The 13,733-nt window shown below is 44.2% G+C and overlaps 1 long non-coding RNA gene across 1 annotated transcript in view; it reads right to left on the bottom strand.

The window, feature by feature from the left end:
- The window catches only part of LOC146776061 (uncharacterized), a 114,587-nt gene extending 101,330 nt beyond the window's left edge, over positions 1-13,257 (bottom strand). Inside the window, exons 1-2 of the long non-coding RNA XR_014972308.1 lie at positions 13,124-13,257; positions 12,814-13,034 (exon numbers count right to left, since the gene is read on the bottom strand). This is a non-coding gene — a long non-coding RNA (uncharacterized LOC146776061). The remainder of the gene's footprint in view (positions 1-12,813; positions 13,035-13,123) is intronic.
- Positions 13,258-13,733: the final 476 nt, after the last annotated feature.

The following is a 13,733-nucleotide window of genomic DNA, read 5'->3' on the forward strand; positions in this document are numbered from 1 at the left end:
GAGTACTGGTATTTTAGTCTTAATACCGTTAATCGGGGAAGGCAGCCACCTCGGTTCTTTTCGCATGTGTGCATTTATCACAGCGAGAATGAAAGGTTACTTTCACTGCATGTTAGACTGCTGGTGCCCCCTTGGGGGGCATTGAGAACCTCGCCAGCCCCGCGCGGAGCTTACTAGTGATTTTTCTGTAGTACCAATGGGGGCAGGGAATCACCCCGTGACTGCATGTGTAGATACGGGCTCAGGCATGCTCTTCACGACCCTGGGGGCGATTTCGCGCTATTTTGTTTTACTATCGATCTGGGTAGGGAATTACCTGCGGCCCGCCTAAATCTTGTCTTGACCTTAAAGCGCATCACTAATTTGAGGGCACACATAATGAATAACTTCTAGGTAGGTGTTTGTTTTTGGTGGGTGTTGATAGAATGTGACCTCGTGGATTATGTTCAGTTATGGTAGGCAGCATTTTTTCCATCCATACCTGCTTCCCAGGAATGCGAGCAGCTGCCAGGGCGAGTGGAAAACTACTTGCTGTAAAGTGAGAAAATATGTCTCGACCTGGAAATGGTTATTACACATCATTTTAAATATAGAGTGATTCCCATTTGAACTGTGTAGCCAAGTATTTATAACTATAATTTTGTAACCATTTGCTTAAATTACCTTCTTATAGAGAAAGCGTGCATGGCCGTCCATTTCACTATATGCATTTTCAGGTTTTTTAGCCTTCGAATTTCATAAAAGTCGCGCCCAATGAGAAAAGGCATCACAAATGTTGATGCCCCAATATATACACACATATTACGTACCTCTTTCATTTCGGTCATTGTGGTTATTTGTGTTTGTTCAGATGGCTCTGTTTACAAGTTCGCGTGTGGAAAGAAAACCCAAAGATTGGATCTTTTGACTTCTCGAAACTTGGATAAATGTGAACGCACAAAAGCTGCATTAAATCACTTGCTAGGCACCCCGCAGGAGCTAGAATTACATTCGGAGCCCTCTGCACTCCACACCGTGACTGCTGAAACCAAGTTTGTGTGCAGGAAGTGGCTCTTCTGCTACCCGCGTGTCAGGAAAACTCCGGCAGCCATTGTGCACACATTCTGCCACCCAAAGGTCATACAGGTTCATTTGGGATAATCTCTTGCATTACTACAGCGCACTCGGCAGAACATATGGGACCACATCACTTGCTCTTCAAATCTTTTATTGAAACACGCCTTCCAAAATTTACCGACTTTGAAAATCACTTGGTTTTGAGGTTGTTCGTTACTTGCATGGGCACAAGTTGTGCAGTCTACTCAGGTTCCTTCACTTGCAAGCTACTAAACAAACTTAGTGTTTCGTGCATTTTTAATGGTCCTCATGGGAAAATCTGCAAACGTAGCTAGTTTGTTTTGCTATTAGCATATTTTTTCTTGCTTCTTCTGTCATCTATCTGTTTGCCTCTGAGGCATTACATAGTAAGTAAGGTGCCTTGGTATATTTGCTTCAGAGTAATTCTTTTGTTGTATCCACAGAGCTCTTAGAATCTCAACTAGAGGTAGTACTTTCATTTGTACGTGTTTCAGGTGCTAGGGGACAGGTCTCCATGAATAATATTGGATCTTTCCCTTCCAGCTTTCCCAAGACCACATCTTCTCGATCTGCGGCAGCATCAATGAGTTCTTCCCTTTTAGAAGTATTAAGAAAGCTGTACAGTGTATAACGTTTGGAGGATGTGTAGCATCCATGTGTAGGGCCCCCGACTCTTCCCAGACTCCTAGAATGTGTTTGGCGTCTAATTCCCATCTGGGCATAGTGGCCAGAGTGTGTCCTGTGGTCTTACCCTCCCTATATGCCCTGGCATATTTACTGCAGAGGAGGCATTCTCTATTAGCCACTTCATGAAATTCAGACAATACTATCGTAATCTGCTGAGCTACTATAGGATCCTCTGTGTTCCCCATTTGGAATTATAATTGCTTACGGTAGTCTTCCAGGTGGCCCAGATGATTGTGCAGGGAACGCAGAAATCTCCCATTTTTTGCAAGGCATAGCCCCATAACCGGGTCCTGGAATGCTTTCTATACCATACCTATCTGTGGTACCGAGACTGCGTTTCTGATAAAAGAAATCCGAGATTTCTTGGTGAAGTTCCTCAAGAAATTTGTGATCCAAAAGCTCGCACGAGGACAGGTGCCGGTTCGTGCCACGGGGGGTCTGGGTGGGAATGGACATCACAAGTAGGACTGGAGAGTGGTCAGAGTATGTGCATGCAAGATGACAAACCTCCCACACCCAAGACTCCACTCCCCTTGAGATCAACTAGTGAGATAGCCTAGACCACTTCTCATTTACACCTAAATACAAAGTGCCTTCTTTAGTCTTCGGGGGATGTGTTCTCCAAGCAGATTATGCTCCTCCCTGATATCGCGGAGGTGATGGGCAGCGATGTTACAGTAGGTGGGCGGTATGCATGAGCTGTCACTTCCACAGATAAAGTTGTGTTAAAGTCATCGCCCCACAATAGCAAAGATGGGCCAATGGATGTAACTTGGCTCCAGAGACAGTCACCAGGGTCATCTGTATTAGGCACATAGCAATTCACAAATGTGATGGATGGGTGTACAACTTTCCCCACATGATAGTGTAGCATCCCTACACATCACAGAGGGATCCCTGCGGTATGTAGGCACCCGCTCCCTGTGTATATGAGGAGTATGTGGAAAATAGTCTGTGAGAAGCCCATCTTTCTGCAAAGGACATACTAGTGGCAGCACTCAAATAAGTCTCTTGTAAAGGAGCAATGTGAATGCTATGTCTATCCAGATATAACAGTATGTGTGGTCGCTTGCGTGGATTTCCCAACCCCCTAATGCTCCATGTGATGCATTAATAGGGCGCTTGGGAGGAGATAACATCAACAGTGGGCATGGTGGGCATGGTGGACATGGGGAAAGGGAGCAGATGTGGCAGGTGATGAGTTGTAAGTCAGTGGAAACAAGATAAAAACACTGCACAGTTCACATTGTAGTGTACTCTGCACAACTTAAAATAATAAAAACCTATCCCCGCCTTCTCTCACACTGACGGCCCAATCCCGCCAGAAATATATTCCGTCCTCATTCATGCTCTCCAGAGGTCTAAACTGCAAAGCAGAACATGGATGGCATTTAACAGGACCCTAGATACACACATTTTATAATCCCTGATAGCTCCAAAACTACTGAATGGCTTTACACCAGATAACAAAAAGCACTCTTTCTGGACCATGTGTGTGTGTATATGTATGTATATGTATATGTATATATATATATATTCACTGAAAAAACCATAGGTTTCACACAAGTTATAGTTAGCTGGACATTTTACTGATAAAAAACCAATGAAATTCCCCCGTTATAGTTACTGTAGGCAACTATAACTCACGCGACCGCAATCCTCTGCTGATGCTAATACTGTATTTAGACACTTATTTGCCCATATCTTCTTCCATTAAATTTTAGCTATACATATATTACAAATATTTTTTTTTCATAAAGACACATATGTCATCAGCAGAGGATTACGGTTGCGTGAGTTATAGTTGCCTACAGTAACTATAACGGGGGAATTTCATTGGTTTTTTATCAGTAAAATGTCCAGCTAACTATAACTTGTGTGAAACCTATGGTTTTTTCAGTGAATTAGCAAGGTTTTTTAAATGCTATTTCCTAACTATAACGTGTGTGAAACCTATGGTTTTTTCAGTGAATTTGTACGGTTTTTTAAATGCTAAGTTACTTTACGCCATTTGTGGCGTGCGCGCCCACTTAACGCAGTTCGTTCCGTGCACGGTTTTTATCAACTTTAATAAGCCCTGTACATTTGGTGGCCTTCGGCCACCAAAAGCACAGGGGGTGAGGTCAATGTGGATAGTGTTTTTTTTATTTCGATTTTATAATTTCATGTTGCCAAAATTACGTTTTTTTTCTCTATTAATAAGCCCTGCACATTTGGTGGCCTGCGGCCACCAAAAGCACAGGGGGTGGGGTAAGTGTGGATAGTGGTTTTTTTATTTTTATTTTTTTACCGTAAGCGTACGGTAAGCTTACGGTAAGCGTACGGTAAGCGTACGGTAAGCGTACGGTAAGCGTACCCCGCGAAATTGCCGAAAAAAAAATAAAACCGTTTTTGCTCTTGGGGGATGTTTGGGGACTCCCTCAACATGACTATGTGGGAGGGAGTTGTCAAAACAGCCCCGTAACATGTTTTTGGCCATCATGTTTGATAAACAACACTCAGTGCGAGAGACAAAATGGCGGACGCCGCTTCCTGGTTTCGGCCGATTCGAATGTTTACTAAGATCTAAGAGCCAATCAGAATCGCGCTCGCGCACGCCACCGTAAGCTTACGGTAAGCGTACGGTAAGCGTACGGTAAGCGTACCGTAAGCGGGCTCAGATATATATATTGATTTAAAGGCTATTTTCTCAGAATCTACTGAACAGATTTACACCAAACCTACAAAAGGCACTTCCTTGACCTAGGGACTACCTCTCTGCCAAATTTCTAGTAATTCTGTTCAGCCGTTCGGGCTGTAGCTCGTTCTAAAGGTCCTATGGAAAAATGCATGGGAAAAACGCGTTTTGGGACCCCCCTTTTATCTCAGCCCCCGCTTGACGAATCCCCCCGAGACTTTCAGGGTAGGAGCGGAGCGTAGCGCCCCACCTATTTTGAGAAATTCGCGAGGATTCGTCGACCGGCGCCAAAGTTATTCAAAATAGAATGTTGAGGTTTTCCTATGGAAACGTGGTCCTAACTATAACTACCTACTGGCGACCGCCAGTAGGTTGGATATATATATATATATATATATATATATATATATATATATATATATATATATATATATATATATATATATATATATATATATATATATATATATATATATATATATATATATATATATATATATATATATATATATATGGACCCTCTGCTTCCTTATATATACAAATTTTTTTTTTTTTTTCTTAATATTTCAAGAACTACTGGAAAAATGTACATCAAATCACAAGAAGGCACTACCCTGGACCAACATCTACCTTCCTGTCAAATTTGGTGTATTTCTGTTCAGCAGTTCAGGCTGTAGCCACGTCTAAATTTCCAATGTAAATTAACATGCGGAAAATTTGTTTGGGCACCCCCCCCCCCTTCTCTGCTCCTGCTTGATGGATCACTCCAAAACATTTGCGACAGTAGCTGAATTGAGTGTTGAACTCGTTTTGAAACTTTGGTGAGGATTCGTCAAACAATGCCAAATTTCTCCAAGGCAGATAGGCAGGGGGGTATCCAATTCCTGAACACAACAATACAGGGAGACACATTGTGGGTGACAATTTTGAGATCAAAAACTGATCAGGGGTCACGGGGGGAGACTGTGGTACTGCACAGGGCGAGGGATAATCCTTGCTGCCAGGTACACCGTGTAGAGGCTTTCATCAAGCAGCGAGGTGGACAGTTGGGTGGGTCGCTCCTACTACAGGCTGACGGCCCCCCCTTTAACCAAATACCAGTTCAGAAGAGTCATGGAGTTGACTATTGCCAGGGTGGGCCTTGACCCGAAGGAATTTGGCACACACTCCTTTAAGGTAGGCGCTGCCACGGAGGCAATCACAAGGAGTCTGCATGTGAACAGTGTTGGAAGAATTGGGAGATGGTCACCCAATTCCAATTGCTACAAACGGTATGTGGGGGTACACATGTTGTAAAGTACCTAGAGTTTTTCTGACAGTGGCGAGGGGTCTCTCAGTTGAGAATGTGAAGAGACTGGGGAGATGGTCGTCCGAACGTTACAATAGTTATGTACGAATTGACATGTTGTGACAGGACGTTGCTCACGCCTGGTATGTTTCTGGTTTTTTGCAGTTTCTCAAACCTGTCACGCAGGGGAGGAACTCGCCACCGGGCACCAACGACCGACAGCAGCACAGCACAGAGGACACAGGAAATTGGTGACTTGGATTGTGGGCCACTCTTATGTTAGGCGTGCGGAACATGTTTTTCTTTCAGGAGACCGTAGGATGAAGGCGGCGTAAAAGGGGTTTGATATCTCATTCTTCGGGAGGGGGGGTTTATGCCTCAGCCAGTTTCGGAACTTTTTCCAGGGACTCTTAGCTCAGCTGCCCGCCCCCCCGTCAGTGGTGATACTTCACCTGGGGGAGAATGATTTGGTCAAATTGGGGAGGCACATGCTTATTGAGGAGATCATCTCCACTGTGGGGTGGGTGGCCAGGACTTGCCCGGGTTCCACAGTAGTTTGGTCGCAACTTATCCCTCGGTGGCAGTGGCGAGGGGGGGACTCGGTAAGGGCGTTGAATCACTCGGTACGGAGGATCAACACACAGTTGGACAAACTATTTCGAGCCCCCCGGTTGCAGACGATTCCACATGGGTGTATCTGGGGCGAGCAGATCTACCTGAGGGACGGGGTACACTTGACGGAGGCAGCGAACGTCTTGTGGTCTAATAATGTCTGGGCCTAGTTGGAGGGATTTGCAAAGTAAGTGCGCTCCGGGCTTAGGTCTAGGTAAGGGGGAGGCCAGATTGTCGGTTAACAATGCTGGCCTGTGGCGGTAAGGTCATGACCGGTGAGCAACTATTTTAAGGTCTGAGGGGGCGGGCATCATCCTATGGAGGTTCCCGCCCAGGGGGAGGGGTCATTGGCCCCTCCTAGAACTTCAGGGGCAAGGTAACTGGTGCTTCAAAGGGGCGCGGGTTGGAGAGTCACGCTTTCCTTAGGCTGGTAGCCACCCCGCACGCGCATACTCATGACGTCACCGGATGGCGCAGAGTAAGGGCCCTCCTTTAGTGGGTAAATGAAGTTCACGGCGTGGACCGGGTTAATTACCGGGCCCGGCTGCGCATGCGCACATCTTTAGGGGAGGCGCAGCTAGTAGGACCTGACACCGGTTAGCGACCTTGCCATATGGCCCAGAAATGTTAGTATACAAAAATGCAGAGGAGGATGTTAGACTCGGTTAGGAAACAATCTGTATTAGAGTTTTGGTTAAGGATAGTCACTCACACCTGTTGACAATAATGTATCTAATGTCCTGCTGATTTTTGTATAACTGTTTATCGTGCAATTATAAAGTTTATTGTTTTATAACTTAATAAATACGGCCGGGGGGTCTTGCGACCTCCCGCCTTCCAAAGATACCATGTTTTTATGTTCCTGTGTCCGGGGGTTGGTGAGGTCATAGGGAGGGGGCGGTAGCCAGTCACTGACCATGTGAAAAGGGGGGGCTCTTGGCCCCCCCGCCCGCATGGTGGTGCGGCGACCGCCCTTACCTCCTGGACCTCTCGGTGGGGGGGCGCGTCCTCTGGGGGCGCGCCCTGCCACCGATTGGTTGCCACCCTCCCTTGACCCGGATGACGCTAATCGGCATCCGGGTCGGGGGGGAGGGGGCGGGCTGCTGAGGGATAAAGAAGCGGCGAGCGCCCAGGTGACCCCCTTGTTGCCTGGACGCTCCCCCACACCGGACGTGCCCTGCGCTCGGGGCTTCTTGTTTTTCCCACCCACCATCCCTGGAGTACGCGGTTGATGCGTTACTAGTCCGATTTAGTGTGTAAATTGCTAGGATGTTGTTAGCTTAATTTCCCAGGCGTAGTAAACTGTATCTGGAATGTTTATTTTCTGATGAGGTTTTCTTTTAGGACTTTCTCTCCCATTGTAGTGACCGATACTGTATCTGGAATGTTATGTTGCTGATGATGCTTTCTCGTAGGCCTTTCTCTCCCATTGTAGTGAATGGTACTGTATTATGTGTTGCTGGTGCAATTGTGTTTAGGCCCTTTTTTCCCTTGTAGGTCTACGGTGTTATACATAATGTATGACTTAGTCAGTGTAGTTGTCCTTTAGAATTTTTCCCATAGGTCGTCGTATTTATTAGGAATGGGGCATGCGGTAAGGTCATGACCGGTGAGCAACTATTTTAAGGTCTGAGGGGGCGGGCATCATCCTATGGAGGTTCCCGCCCAGGGGGAGGGGTCATTGGCCCCTCCTAGAACTTCAGGGGCAAGGTAACTGGTGCTTCAAAGGGGCGCGGGTTGGAAAGTCACGCTTTCCTTAGGCTGGTAGCCACCCCGCGCGCGCATACTCATGACGTCACCGGATGGCGCAGAGTAAGGGCCCTCCTTTAGTGGGTAAATGAAGTTCACGGCGTGGACCGGGTTAATTACCGGGCCCGGCTGCGCATGCGCACATCTTTAGGGGAGGCGCAGCTAGTAGGACCTGACACCGGTTAGCGACCTTGCCATATGGCCCAGAAATGTTAGTATACAAAAATGCAGAGGAGGATGTTAGACTCGGTTAGGAAACAATCTGTATTAGAGTTTTTGTTAAGGATAGTCACTCACACCTGTTGACAATAATGTATCTAATGTCCTGCTGATTTTTGTATAACTGTTTATCGTGCAATTATAAAGTTTATTGTTTTATAACTTAATAAATACGGCCGGGGGGTCTTGCAACCTCCCGCCTTCCAAAGATACCATGTTTTTATGTTCCTGTGTCCGGGGGTTGGTGAGGTCATAGGGAGGGGGCGGTAGCCAGTCACTGACCATGTGACTTGGTATAAAAAGATAAAATGTAACAAGTCACATAGTATAATGAATAGCCATTTACATGGAAACTTATCTTACTAATGGATGTTAAAAATTGCCTTCTTTCCAATCTCATTACAGATTATCTTTTATATAACGTTTGATCCCACACTTCTGCAGTTTATAAGCGCTGTGAATGACAGGTGCTTCTATTGTTACCCAGATGATTACAATCTGCTTGCTATGGATGGCAGGCTACGGATAACCTCGCCAGCTAATTCAAACGTTTGGCCTGTGGATCAAAGCATATATAAACATCAGGCATATAACTCATCTTGTGGCAGTTGCGAATTCCTGGGCATATGGTACAACAGCGCCTAATTAGTCTTAGAGCAAAGGCCGAGCTTAAGTAAAGACAGCTTGATTGCTTTTAATTCTCTGTCTTTGTTGGCTCGGCATGTAAGGACTACTGTAATTGGCGTTTATCGGCCAGTCAGAAAGCATGGCCCTTCTCTGACTGAAAGGTTGGTCAATGACATTGCTGAATGAACAGCCATTTGATTGGCCACTCTTTCAACCAGTCGGAATAAGACGTTTGATAGGAGCTTTTTGATGTGCTTTGGTGGGCTACCAGAAACACAGTTTCATCCCCGCCCCAATCATAGTGTAGGTGATAGAAGGAAGCCTGGTATTTTTTCATTGGTTATAAACTGTTACATGATTGGAGTTGCACTAGCTTCCAGTTTTGGGACTTTTGGTGCCACATTTTATATCTGACCCTTGAACAGTAAGGCCGAAATGTATGTTTATAATTGTTATAGCAAAACCTAGCTCCAAAGCGCTTCATGTCAAACTGTAAATAACGCATTATGATTTCGCTATTCAACAACCCCAGAAAGATGAGTTGCCCATGCCAAGATTCACATTTTAGACCTTCAGTCCACTCCATGTTTCTGCGTTGATCTTTCATCTTCCTGAGTTATCCATCTTGCCAATACAAGGTGAGGTTTATAATGAGGAAATTAGACTGGCAGGGTTTATGCAGGGGACCTTAGAGTTGGGGGGCATAGGGTAGGAGGTTATGCATGGTGCAGGAAGCGTGCGATGGGGTGGAGTTTAAAGTAGGGGGTTTCATGATTGATAAGAGGGGCGCAGGACACTAGAGAAACTGGTGAGGTTGTTTTATAGTGTGAGGAATGGGGATGGGTTGGGGAGCAGGACCAGCCTTTAGCATGGGCGAGCTGGGCCCAGGGCGCCAATTTTCTGAGGGGCGCATGGAGCTGAGTGCATTATGGTTATGCCAACAGCGACACCCTTCTCATCTTGCTCCAGCCTTGTCCTTGCTTCTCATCTTGCTCCAGCCTTGTCCCTGCCTGTTCGTGTCTGTCTGATTTACCTGTGTAATGTGGTTTTAGTGCTTTATTATCATACTTTGTGCGATGTTTTTAACAGCCCTTCAGCCCCCTTCCTTGCCCTCACTTCACCCATGGACCTCTGCTGGCACACATCAACAAAACCATCATCCGCGTGAGGCAGCTAAGCTATGGGTGATTTAGGTGCACTGGGGGAGGTCCGGGGATGGCTCCACGTGCGGTGCATTAACACAATTTTATTTTGTCATCTGGCAGTGGAGTAAATTAGCTACATATCTGAACGTCAGCTTGTGCTCCAAACATCACAATATTTACAGCAGCCTTCTCAAAACTGACACTTCGTACTAAAAATGAACAATCATTAAAAATTTAATAGGTCTCGCCTTTCATTAAGTTAAAGCCATTTGCTTTGCTATACAATATCATTAGCAAAGCAAATGCTTTAACTTAATCAAAGGCGAGACCTATTGCATTTTCAATGCTTGTTTTTTTTTTTTTTTAACAGATTGTTGTGACCACCTGTGGCGGTTACCTTATTTTCCAGTGATTTTAATGATACTAATGGATTGCTTAAACTTGCATTATGCCTGATGGATAAAGATCATAAACCTAATGTTTAGGGCCTTGTTCTCTGGATTCAAGGCAGCAACGATACCCTGCTTGCAGGTCCGGACTCAGTTTTGATCTACGCAAGTCCAACAGTGCTGGGGGGAGGCATACCACATGCACCAGAGATTTCTCTGGTTGTCCACAGCCCCTACACACCACCGCGCCCGAGGTATGCCACCAGATAGGAATATGTTTGACAATCATGTACCTCAAATAGCCAAGATAGCCCTCAGTTTAAGCAGATTTGAGATGATCTGGCTCAGACTGGCCAACTAGATACATTAATCTAACAAGATGAGACCTCAAATAGCCGTTCTTTTAACCGTGATAAAATACAGTGCAGATTACTAAGTACTTACATCAGCTCGATGAATTATTTCATAGCAGGAAGAAAATGCACTCTGTGACCAAGAAAAAAACATTTGAGACATGAAAAATATGTCAGCATGAACTATTCAAATATTAGGTTGAAATGTTTTAGCATCAGGCAGTCATGATCATGGTGTTGCCCAAACCCCAAGCCACAAGAACAGACGGGTTTCAACCATAGGACAATCAAAGCTACCATGGGGCAGGGAATTTACATCACAGACACATTCAAACATGCTTTACAGAAATACACATGCAGACATACAATATTCCTAACACACCACCCCCCTGCAGATGTCGCTGCCCTTCTTAGTTCTTTTAGCCTCACTGGGAATCTGGGGGTGGACTGACATATTTCACCAGAGTACGGCCCAGCTGCAAGGAGGCTCAGCAGGAAGCAACAGTACTCGTTCTCCCCTTGGTGTAGCCTTACTGGAGGAGTCTACCTGGAGGTCTGAAACAGGAGTAAGAATTACTTCTCTGAGCATTGGAGCATCACCAGACTGCAAGATCAGTGGTAAAGCATGGCTAACAGTTTGGAGGTATTCTTAGGAAATACAAATTGTTCTTGCTGGAATCAATGCAAAGATAGAAGGGAAGTGGGAGTATAGACTGCATAGCTGGTGGCTTGCAACTTCACCACAAACCCTTCCACTTTCACTCACCAAAATTAATTCTACTGAGGCAAAAGACATACTGCCTCAAATAATGGGAAACATAAGTTCGCAGTTATGATCATCAGAACAGCAACCACAAACCGGCTCAAAGCCAATTGCAAACCATGCAAATTCCATCACGCGAGTCAGCTCCTCAGTAGATCCCTTGTGGAGCCCAACCCAGTAATGCAAAGAAGAGAAACTTGCACAGTCACTGTATGAAAAAAAAGATATTGTCTTTTGAACAGTAATCATTGCAAGGAGTCAGAGCAGTCCACAAGAACAAATACTAAGCAAATAATACGTGTTTGCTAAAACAACATTCTCCAAGAATGTTTCCTATATGCCATTTGAAATATCACTCATGTATTGTGTGATGTATATGAAATAGACGCGCTGTAAAGACAAAGCGCAATGAGCAAGCCCAACCACATTTTTCAAATCTTAGTTTCATAAAAGGGTTTTCATGAAGGCTGTCATTTTATTGTTATTTTAGACGGAGGATACCACCCTGAGAATGAAGAGGCAAAAAAAGGGGGGGGGTTATTGTCCAAAAAATGATGCCAGGTATGGACGTATAATTATAATTGTAGAAAAAAAGGAGCAACCTGGCTGTCAGTTTGTGTACCGCTATTTATTTAGGCAGACAAAAGTTAAGACAGAAAAGTTCTTATACTTCAAATGTCATTAATCACATTATTAAAAAAAACATTTTAAGTACATTTATAGAGACATTTCAAGTCATGTCTGAGTCAAATGCGTTTCATTGCACAAACACTGTAAACAAAACATATGTGTAATCAAAAAATAACATACAACAAATGTGAACATTAGACAACATTGGACAGAAATTAAACCAGAATCAAGCAAAAATTAAACAAGCGAAATGTTCATATTGATAATTATAAAGAGCAATTCCTGAAAGGCCCTACAGCTTGGCCTATGTCGGGGAACTGCTGCCACACTGGATTAATATTGCTCTGTGGGGTACATTTAATTTTGAAAGCCCTCTTCAGACATCAGAAGCTTCTCTGTATATCCTTAGTGGCACAAAAAATGGAAATTGCCGACGCGTTTCCAATCCCAGTAATCAATTGAGGGATTTTCATCAGGGCTAAAAGCACGGTGTAACCTGCAAGTCAAAATTAAATCAAAAAGGGGTTACCTAAAATGAATTGCCCCCCATCTCTTCTCTATATTCTATTGACAACATCTGCCTGAAAATAGTATTACCTGAGATTTTAGGAGTGATTTGTGGTACTTCTTGAATGAATGAAACATCTTATATCCAGGACCTGAAAAACCAGGACATCTCCGTGTAAGCATGGCTCTGCTTCTTATCTCATAATTATCATTTCTGGAGATCTACACTCCAGGGAATACTGATTCAAGTATCCTCGCCACTCGTTACAATCAGTAATTGTTTTACTTATGCGGGGCTCGTGCCGCGCTGGCTGAAACAAGAAGAATTATACATGCATTTTATTTAATGGCCGGTAACTTGAATAATGTTAAAAAGCCGAGTGTTTGGAGATTCACTTACTCTATTACGTGAACGCCGATCATTGAATTATGTGTTTTTGAAAGAACGCAAACTTCGTTCTGTAATGTGAAGAGAGTAACACTAACTGCTTATTCAATCCGGTTAATTCTCTTCATCAAGGGCAAGCAACTGACTTTTGGTCGCCTCGTCGTCAGCATTTACAATCCAACCAACGCCTGATACAATCAGAAATGGTCTATAGCGTCGGATTCTTCTGACTATATCCTGTTTAACAGGAAATATTTGACGACCCCTTGTTAGTGCATTCTGGGATATGCTGTTCTTTTTGAATAGGATGGAACAAAACCACAGATTTTGGGTTTCAGTGAATGCATTTCGGGCTGATGCAAGATAATCAACTCTCAACTCAATAATTTGTGACATTTTACATATTATTACCCATGCTGTGAACCATAGCGTTGATTCTAGGTTATAAATCAATTTTTGTTCGCCTATGTAGAAACTATATAAAGTTTTGGAATATTAAATAGCCAAGTGAGTGCATTGCTGGTGTTCTTTTATGCTTAATGGGGATAGTATCGTAATTCTTAAGTGATTTTCGGGGAGTTTCGTATTGAGTACAGTATAACTCAAACTTCTCATTTCAGCC

The sequence above is a fragment of the Triturus cristatus genome, chromosome 12, assembly GCF_964204655.1.
Source record: "Triturus cristatus chromosome 12, aTriCri1.1, whole genome shotgun sequence".
Taxonomy (NCBI): Eukaryota; Metazoa; Chordata; class Amphibia; order Caudata; family Salamandridae; genus Triturus; species Triturus cristatus.